Genomic DNA, 11,285 nt, shown 5'->3' on the forward strand with positions numbered 1-11,285 from the left:
AGTGGTGTGCTTTGGGTAAATGATATTCCCCTCTTCGTCTTTCTTCGTGTGAATGTGACATGGCATATCCAACACGTCGTTCCCTTCTTTATCCTTTACCTTCTTGGGGTTCCAGGATCCTTTTGGTTTCCCCTTAAACTTTCCTTGAGTCACGGCCAGAGCCTCTCCAGGAGCTGCCGGTTCAGCCTTCCGCTTCTGTTTCCGACTGGTGTTTCCCTTTTCCGACTGACTCGGCTTGTGCTTGCCGCTTCGGAGTCGGTCTTCTTCTTCGCCATTGGCGTACTTGGTAGCAATATCCATCATCCAACTCAAAGTCATGTCACCGGTTCGACCAAATTTCAAACTCAGTTCTCTGTTCTTGACGCCGTCTTTGAAGGCGCATACTGCCTGATGATCAGAGACATTTTCCACAGTGTGGTGCAAAGTGATCCACCTCTGAATATACTCTCTGAGAGTCTCATTAGCCTTCTGCACGCAGACTTGCAACTCTGTCAATCCAGCTGGTCGCTTGCAAGTCCCTTCAAACGTTCTGACGAACACTCGGGACAGATCTTCCCAAGTGTAAATGCTGCTAGGAGGTAATTGAGTCAACCATGCCCTGGCAGAACCTTCCAACATGAGGGGTAAATGCTTCATGGCCACCTCGTCGTTTCCACCACCAATCTGAACTGCCACTCGGTAGTCTTCAAGCCAAGTTTCAGGCTTAGACTCACCAGTGAACTTGCTGACTCCTGTTGCCAACCTGAAATTGGGGGGAATAACTGCGGCTCTGATAGCTCTGCTGAAGCATTCAGGACCAGAAACATGCACTCGACTGCTTGTGGGTACATCTCTGTCGAGTGCGCCTCGATGGGCTCTGTTCCGGTCGACCAACCCTTGCACGATAATGGATCGCGCGTCGAAGCCTGGCTCTCTGGGGTCAACTGGAACCCTACGCCCTGTACTGTACTGACGCCTATCATCTGGCTGCCGAGGAGCATAAGACCCACCCCTCGGAGGGGAATAGGGCACTCGACGCCTATCATCTCGGTCGAGTCTGTCGCCATATTGATCTCGCCGATTCTCACGCCCTTCGCGCCGCGGAGGCGATCTGGGGCTGTGAGCCGACTGAACCGTATTCACAGTGACGGATCGACTGTGAATTCTGTTGCGCGACTGAGACACGGCTGAATTCTGATCTCCTGCTGCACGGAGCAGATCCCTGATCTGCAGCAAACCTCTGCCAGCTTCCGACTGCGAAGGCTGGATGGACTCTGCTATACGGGTCGCAGCTGCTAAATTCTGAATTGGGGTTCGATATACCTGAGTCGGCGGGAAGAGTTGACGTCGACTGGTGTCGGGAACTCGTTGCCGCGCGCGCTCGTCGAGTGCTCGCTAAAGGTTCTCCAGTCGAGTGCGCTCGGCCAAATTGGCCAGACGCGCCTCCTCCAAGGCACGAGCCTCGGGGGTTTCTCCTGCGATGGGAATACGCAGGGGATCCTCGTTCCTGCGGCGAAGTTCCTCTCTTTGCAGAGAGTCGAGTGGCTCGGGCTGGTACTCTTCGTAGCCTCGTGCAGGGTCGCCGCCGTCACCTGCTCCACCACCACGGGCGAAGCCAGGGGGACTGTGGGGCCCGTCGACCATCAAGATTTCCGCCGCTAGATCACTGCTTCCACACTCGGATGCAGTCTCTATGGAGCCAGTCGACTGATCAAACAAGCCGTAGAGAGATTCGTTGGGCTCGATTGCCACAACTTGGGTAGTGGCCGATTGGCGAGCCACCGCGTGACTCACCCATCGCTGAAGCCTCGACCGGCCTGAGCGCTTGCGCTGGCGGGAGACCGGGAGGGTGGACGATGGAGGAGCCGACCGATACTGGGTCGACGGTTGCCGCAGCAGAACGCCGCGGACACATGCGCGAAAATGCGTCGCACCGCGGACGGGGAGCGCATCTACGTCGAGTGGAGCCTCCTGGAGCCATGCGGAGTCGTCGGCGATGAAGGTGAGAGTGCCGAGACGGATCTCTTGACCCTCGACCAAAACTCCAGCAGACACCATGATGAAAGTACTCGGAAGAATTGCAACTTCTCCACAAAATCGCTAAAACACCTGCCCCATGGTGGGCGCCAACTGTCGTGGTTCTAAGCCTGACAGTAGAGTGGGGGTAGGTATGGGGAGGCAAGTTCCTAGCTATGGAGAGGTTGTAAGCACAAAGGATGTACGAGTTCAGGCCCTTCTCGGAAGAAGTAACAGCCCTACGTCTCGGAGCCCGGAGGCGGTCGAGTGGATTATGAGTGTATGAACTACAAGGTGCCGAACCCCTCTGCCTGTGGAGGGGGGTGGCTTATATAGAGTGCGCCAGGACCCCAGCCAGCCCACGCAGGAGAGGGTTTAAGGTGAGTTAAGTCTGGGGCGTTACTGGTAACGCCCCACATAAAGGCCTTTACTATCATAAAGTCTACTTGATTACATGCCGTTGCAGTGCAGAGTGCCTCCTGACCTCCTGGTGGTCGAGTGAGTCTTCGTGGTCGAGTCCTTCAAGCCAGTCGAGTGAATCCTCGTTGGTCGACTGGAAGGCGACCTCTTCTAAGGATGTCCTAGGGTAAGTTACTTGGATCAGGTCCATGACCCTACCCTAGGTACATAACCCCATCAGTACACAGCATGGCATACTTTATAGAAACTATGGCTGAGGCATAGGGAATGACTTTCATTCTCTTTCTATCTTCTACCATGGTCGGGCTTTGAGTCTTACTCAATTCACACCTTGTAACACAGGTAAGAACTCTTTCTTTGACTGTTCCATTTTGAACTACTTGAAAATATTGTCAAGGTATGTACTCATTGAAAAAACTTATCAAGCGTCTTGATCTATCTCTATAGATCTTGATGCTTAATATGTAAGTAGCTTCACCGAGGTCTTTATTGAGAAAACTCCTTTCAAATACTCCTTTATGCTTTCTAGAAAATTCTACATTATTTCCGATCAACAATATGTCATTCACATATATTTATCAGAAATGTTGTAGTGCTCCCACTCACTTTCTTCTAAATACATGCTTCACCACAAGTCTGTATAAAATTATATGGTTTGATCAACTCATCAAAGTATATATTCCAACTCCGAGATGCTTGCACCAGTCCATAGATGGATCGCTGGAGCTTGCTCACTTTGTTAGCATCTTTAGGATTGACAAAACCTTCTCGTTGCATCATATACAACTCTTCTTTAATAAATCCATTAAGGAATGTAGTTTTGATATCCATTTGCCAGATTTCATAAAATGCGGCAACTGCTAACATGATTCGGACAGACTTTTAAGCATCGATACGGGTGAGAAATTCTCATCATGGTCAACACCTTGAACTTGTCGAAAACATTTTTGCAACAATTTGAGCTTTGTAGATAGTAACACTACTATCAGCATCCGTCTTCCTCTTGAAGATCCATTTATTATTAATGACTCACCGATCATCGGGCAAGTCAATCAAAGTCCATACTTTGTTCTCATACATGGATCCCATCTCAGATTTCATGGCCTCAAGCCATTTCACAGAATCTGGGCTCATCACCGCTTCCTCATAGTTCATAGGTTCGTCATGGTCAATTAACATGACCTCCAGAACAGGATTACCGTACCACTCTGGTGCGGATCTCACTCTGGTTGACCTACGAGTTTCGGTAGTAACTTGATCTGAAGTTACATGATCATCATCATTAGCTTCCTCACTAATTGGTGTAGGAGTCACAGAAACAGATTTCTGTGATGAACTACTTTCCAATAAGGGAGCAGGTACAGTTACCTCATCAAGTTCTACTTTCCTCCCACTCACTTCTTTCAAAAGAAACTCCTTCTCTAGAAAGGATCCATTCTCAGTAACAAATATCTTGTCTTCGGATCTGTGATAGAAGGTGTACCCGAAAGTTACTTTTGGGTATCCTATGAAGACGCACTTCTCCGACTTGGGTTTGAGCTTATCAAGATGAAACTTTTTCACATAAGCATCGCAACCCCAAACTTTAAGAAACGACAGCTTAGGTTTCTTGCTAAACCACAGTTCATACGGTGTCGTCTCAACGGATTTAGATGGTGCCATTTTTAATGTGAATGCAGCTGTCTCTAATGCATAACCCCAAAATGATAGTGGTAAATCGGTAAGAGACATCATAGATTGCACTATATCCAATAAAGTACAGTTATGACGTTCGGACACACCATTATACTGTGGTGTTCCAGGTGGCACGAATTTGTGAAACTATTCCACATTGTTTTAATTGAAGACCAAACTCGTAACTCAAATATTCGTCTCCCGTGATCAGATCGTAGAAACTTTATTTTCTTGTCATGATGAATTTCCTCTTCACTCTAAAATTCTTTGAACTTTTCAAATGTTTCAGACTTATGTTTCATCAAGTAGATATACCCATATCTGCTCAAATCATCTGTGAAGGTCAGAAAATAACGATACCCGCCGCAAGCCTCAACACTCATCGGACTGCATACATCAGTATATATTATTTCCAACAAGTTTGTTGCTCGCTCGATTGTTCTGGAGAACGGAGTCTTAGTCATCTTGCCCATGAGGCATGGTTCGCAAGCATCAACTTATTCATAATCAAGTGATTCCAAAAGCCCATCAGCATGGAGTTTCTTCACGCGCTTTACACCAATATGACCCGAACGGCAGTGCCACAAATAAGTTGCACTATCATTATTAACTTTGCATCTTTTGGCTTCAATATTATCAATATGTGTATCACTACGATCGAGATCCAACAAACTATTTTCATTGGGTATATGACCATCGAAGGTTTTATTCATGTAAACAGAACAACAATTATTCTTAGAATTTAAATGAATAACCTATTGCAATAAACATGATCAAATCATATTCATGCTCAATGCCAACGCCAAATAACATTTATTTAGGTTTAACACTAATCCCGAAAGTATAGGGAGTGTGCGATGACGGTCATATCAATCTTGGAACCACTTCCAACACACATCGTCACTTCACCCTCAACTAGTCTCTGTTTATTCTGTAACTCCTATTTCGAGTTACTAATTTTTAGCAACCGAACAAGTATCAAATACCCAGGGGCTACTATAAACACTAGTAATGTACACATCAATAACCTATATATCAAATATACCCTTGTTCACTTTGCCATTCTTCGTATCCACCAAATCTTTAGGGCATTTCCGCTTCTAGTGACCATTTCCTTTGTAGTAGAAGCACTTAGTCTCAGGCTTAGGTCCAAACTTGGGCTTCTTCACTTGAGCAGCAACTTTCTTGCCATTCTTCTTGAAGTTCCCCTTCTTCCCTTTGCCCTTTTTCTTGAAACTAGTGGTCTTGTCAACCATCAACACTTGATGTTTTTCTTGATTTCTACCTTCGCCGATTTTAGCATCATGAAGAGCTTGGGAATCGTTTCCGTTATCCCTTGCATATTATAGTTCATCATGAAGTTTTAGTAACTTGGTGATAGTGACTAGAGAACTCTGTCAATCACTATCTTATCTGGAAGATTAACTCCCACTTGATTCAAGTGATTGTAGTACTCAGACATTTTGAGCACATGCTCACTAGCTGAGCAATTCTCCTCCATCTTGTAGGCAAAATGCTTGTCAAAGGTCTCATACCTTTTGGTATGGGCATGAGTCTGAAATACTAATTTAAACTCTTGGAACATCTCATATGCTCCATGGCGTTCAAAACGTCTTTGAAGCCCCGATTCTAAGCCGTAAAGCATGGTGCACTAAAATATCAAGTAGTCATCATATTGAGCTTGCCAAATGTTCATAACGTCTGCATTTGCTCCTGCAATCGGTCTATCACCTAGCGGTGCATCAAGGACACAATTCTTCTGTGCAGCAATGAGGATAATCCTCAGATCACGGATCCAATCCGTATCATTGCTACTAACATCTTTCAACTTAGTTTTCTCTAGGAACATATCAAAAATAAAACAGGGGAGCTAAACGCGAGCTATTGATCTACAACATAATATGCAAAATACTATCAGGACTAAGTTCATGATAAACCAAAGTTTAATTAATTATATTACTTAAGAACTCCCACTTAGATGGACATCCCTCTAATCATCTAAGTGATCACGTGATCCAAATCAACTAAACCATGTCCGATCATCACGTGAGATGGAGTAGTTTTCAATGGTGAACATCACTATGTTGATCATATCTACTATATGATTCACGCTCGACCTTTCGGTCTCAGTGTTCTGAGGCCATATCTGCATATGCTAGGCTCGTCAAGTTTAACCTGAGTATTCTGCGTGTGCAACTGTTGTGCACCCGTTGTATTTGAACGTAGAGCCTATCACACCCGATCATCACGTGGTGTCTCAGCACGAAGAACTTTCGCAATGGTGCATACTCAGGGAGAACACTTTTATCTTGAAATTTAGTGAGAGATCATCTTATAATGCTACCGTCAAACAAAGCAAGATAAGATGCATAAAAGATAAACATCACATGCAATCAATATAAGTGATATGATATGGCCATCATCACCTTGTGCTTGTGATCTCTATCTCCGAAGCACCGTCATGATCACCATCGTCACCGGTGCGACACCTTGATCTCCATCGTAGCATCGTTGTCATCTCGCCAACTTATGCTTCTACGACTATCACTACCTCTTAGTGATAACGTAAAGCATTACATGGTGATTGCATTGCATACAATAAAGCGACAACCATATGGCTCCTGCCAGTTGCCGATAACTCAGTTACAAAACATGATCATCTCATACAATAAAATACAGCATCATGTCTTGACCATATCACATCACAACATGCCCTGCAAAAACAAGTTAGACGTCCTTTACTTTGTTGTTGCAAGTTTTACGTGGCTGCTACGGGCTGAGCAAGAACCGTTCTTACCTATGCATCAAAACCACAATGATAGTTCGTCAAGTTAGTGCTGTTTTAACCTTCTCAAGGACCGGGCATAGCCACACTTGGTTCAACTAAAGTTGGAGAAACTGACACCCGCTAGCCACCTATGTGCGAAGCACGTCGGTAGAACCAGTCTCGCGTAAGCGTACGCGTAATGTCGGTCCGGGCCGCTTCATCCAACAATACCGCCGAACCAAAGTATGACATGCTGGTAAGCAGTATGACTTGTATCGCCCACAACTCACTTGTGTTCTACTCGTGCATATAACATCTACGCATAAAACCCGGCTCGGATGCCACTGTTGGGGAACATAGTAATTTCAAAAAAAAAACCTACGCACACGCAAGGTCGTGGTGATGCATAGCAACGAAGGGGAGAGTGTTGTCTACGTACCCTCGTAGACCATAAGCGCAGAAGCGTTTATCATCGCGGTTGATGTAGTCGTACACCTTCATGATCCGTCCCGATCAAGTACCGAACGTACGGCACCTCCGCGTTCAGCACATGTTCAGCTCGATGACGTCCTCGCCTTCTCGATGCAGCAAGAGGGGCGAAGTAGTAGATGAGTTCCGGCAGCACGATGGCGTGGTGACGGTGTTGGTGAAGAACAACCTCCGCAGGGCTTCTCCTAAGCACTACAAAAACTATGACAGAGGATAAACTAGAGGGGACGGGGTTTCCGGCACACGGCTTGGTGTTTCTTGATGTGTCTTTGGTGCTAGCCCTGCCCCTCTATTTATATGTTGAGCCCTGAGGTCGAAACTTGGAGCAAAAGCCTCCTCAAAGTCGGTTTTTCCCGAAAGGCAAGAGTCCCACTCGGACTCCAGGACCAAATGCCACAATCCTTGGCGTCTGGCCCAGACGCCATGGGCCTCGGCGTCTGGCCCAGGGCCAGACGCCAGGGTCTCCGGCGTTTGGCCCCCTGGCCTCCGCAAAACTCCTTTTGCACCGACTTATAGCCCCGTGGGCCTGACCCCTTGGCCTAACTATATCATCCAATATATGAATCTTTACCTCCGGACCATTCCGGAGCTCCACGTCATGTCCGTGATCTCATCCGGGACTCCGAACAACATTCGGTTACCAACATACATAACTTATAAATACTATATCGTCAACGAACGTTAAGCGTGCGGATTCTACGGGTTCGAGAACTATGTAGACATGACTGAGACACTTCTCTGGTCAATAACCAATAGCGGAACCTAGATGCCCATATTGGCTCCTACATATTCTACGAAGATCTTTATCAGTCAAACCGCATAACAACATATGTTGTTCCCTTTGTCATCGGTATGTTACTTGCCCAAGATTCGACCGTCGGTATCTTAATACCTAGTTTAATATCATTACCAGCAAGTCTCTTTAATCGTTTTGTAATACATCATCCCGCAACTAACTCATTAGTTACAATGCTTGCACGGCTTATAGTGATGCGCATTACCGAGTGGGCCCAGAGATACCTCTCCGACAATCGGAGTGGCAAATCCTAATCTCGAAATACGCCAACCCAACAAGTACCTTCGGAGACATGTGTAGAGCACCTTTATAATCACTCAGTTACATTGTGATGTTTGGTAGCACACAAAGTGTTCCTCCAGTAAACGGGTGTTGCATAATCTCATAGTCATAGGAACATGTATAAGTCATGAAGAAAGCAATAGCAACATATTAAATGATCAAATGCTAAGCTAACGGAATGGGTCAAGTCAATCACATCATTCTCCTAATGATGTGATCCCGTTAATCAAATGACAACTCATGTCTATGGTTAGGAAACATAACCATCTTTGGTCAACGAGCTAGTCAAGTAGAGGCATACTAGTGACACTATGTTTGTCTATGTATTCACACATGTATCATGTTTCCGGTTAATACAATTCTAGCATGAATAATAAACATTTATCATGATATAAGGAAATAAACAATAACTTTATTATTGCCTCTAGGGCATATTTCATTCAACAAGGAGTGGCAAGAGCCTAAGCTTGGGGATGCCCATGGCACCCCAAGATAATCTAAGGACACCTAAAAGCCAAAGCTTGGGGATGCCCCGGAAGGCATCCCCTCTTTCGTCTACTTCTATCGGTAACTTTACTTGGAGCTATATTTTATTTACCATATGATATGTGTTTTGCTTGGAGCGTCTTGTATTATTTGAGTCTTTATTTGTTAGTTTTCCACAATCATCCTTGCCGCACACACCTTTTTGAGAGAGACACACATGGTTTGGAAAATTGTTAGAATACTCTATATGCTTCACTTATATCTTTTGAGTTATATAGTTTTTGCTCTAGTGCTTCACTTATATCTTTTAGAGCACGATGGTGGATTTGTTTTATAGAAACTTTTGTTCTGTCATGCTTCACTTAGATTATTTTGAGAGTCCTACAAAACAGCATGGTAATTTGCTTTAAGTATTTTAGGCATTCAAGATTAATTAAAAAAATCTTATGAGTGTGTTGAATACTATGAGAAGTTTGAAACTTGATAATTGTTTTGAGATATGGAGATGGTGATATTAGAGTCATGCTAGTTGAGTAGTTGTGAATTTGAGAAATGCTTGTGTTGAAGTCCGTGATTCCCGTAGCATGCACGTATGGTGAACCGTTATGTTAAGAAGTCGGAGCATGATGTATTTATTGATTGTCCTCATTATAAGTGGCGGTCGGGGATGAGCGATGGTCTTTTCCTACGAATCTGTCCCCCTAGGAGCATGCGTGTAGTACTTTGCTTCGATAACTAATAGATTTTGCAATAAGTATGTGAGTTCTTTATGACTAATGTTGAGTCCATGGATTATACGCACTCTCAACCTTCCACAATTGCTAGCCTCTCTAATACCACGCACCTTTCGCCGGTATCATACACCCACCATATACCTTCCTCAAAACAGCCACCATACCTACCTATCATGGCATTTCCATAGCCATTCTGAGATATATTGCCATGCAACTTTCCACCGTTCCGTTTACTATGTCAGGCTCCATCATTGTCATATTGCTTCGCATGATCATGTAGTTGACATTTTAGTTGTGGCAAAGCCACCGTTCATAATTCTTTCATATAAGCCACTCATGCATCATTGCTATCCCGGTATACCGCTGGAGGCATTCATATAGATTCATACTTTGTTCTAGTATTGAGTTGTAATCATTGAGTTGTAAATAAATAGAAGTGTGATGATCATCATTCATAGAGTATTGTCCCCCCAAAAAAAGAGAAAGGCCAAATAAAAAAAGGCCAAAAAGATAATAAATAAATAAATAAATAAAAAGGGGCAATACTACTATCCTTTTTTTCCACACCTGTGCTTCAAAGTAGCACCATGATCTGCATGATAGAGAGTCTCCTATGATATCACTTTCAGATACTAGTGGGAATTTTTCATTATAGAACTTGGCTTGTATATTCCAATGATGGGCTTCCTCAAAATGCCCTAGATCTTCGTGAGCAAGCAAGTTGGATGCACACCCACTTAGTTCTTTTTGTTGAGCTTTCATATACTTATAGCTCTAGTGCATCTGTTGCATGGCAATCCCTACTCACTCACATTGATATCTATTAATGGGCAGCTCCATAGCCCGTTGATACGCCTAGTTGATGTGAGACTATCTTACCCTTTTTTGTTTTCTCCACAACCACCATTCTATTCCACCTATAGTGCTATGTCCGTGGCTCACGCTCATGTATTGCATGAAGATTGAAAAAGTTTGAGAACACTAAAAGTATGAAACAATTGCTTGGCTTGTCATCGGGGTTGTGCATGATTTAAATACTTTGTGTGGTGAAGATGGAGCATAGCCAGACTATATGATTTTGTAGGGATAACTTTCTTTGGCCATGTTATTTTGAAGAGACATAATTGCTTAGTTAGTATGCTTGAAGTATTATTATTTCTATGTCAATATTGAAATTTTTTCTTGAACCTTTCGGATCTGAATATTCATACCACAATTAAGAGAAGTACATTGAAATTATGCCAAGTAGCATTCCACATCAAAAATTTTGTTTTTACCATTTACCTACTTGAGAACGAGCAGGAATTAAGCTTTGGGATGCTTGATACGTCTCCAACGTATCTATAATTTTTGATTGTTCCATGCTATATTGTATCCTGTTTTGGACATTATTGGGCTTTATTATACACTTTTATATTATTTTGGGACTAACCTATTAACCGGAGGCCCAAAGCAGAATTGTTGTTTTTTTTGCCTATTTCAGAGTTTCGCAGAAAAAGAATATCAAACGGAGTCCAAACGTAATAAAACCTTCAGGAACGCGATTTTTGGAACGAACGTGATCCACAGGACTTGGACCCTACTTCAAGACATCAACCAGGAAGGCATGCAGTAGGGGGCGCGCCTACCCCCCCCCCCCCCA

This window comes from Triticum dicoccoides, chromosome 6A (genome assembly GCF_002162155.2).
Source record: "Triticum dicoccoides isolate Atlit2015 ecotype Zavitan chromosome 6A, WEW_v2.0, whole genome shotgun sequence".
Lineage (NCBI taxonomy): Eukaryota > Viridiplantae > Streptophyta > Magnoliopsida > Poales > Poaceae > Triticum > Triticum dicoccoides.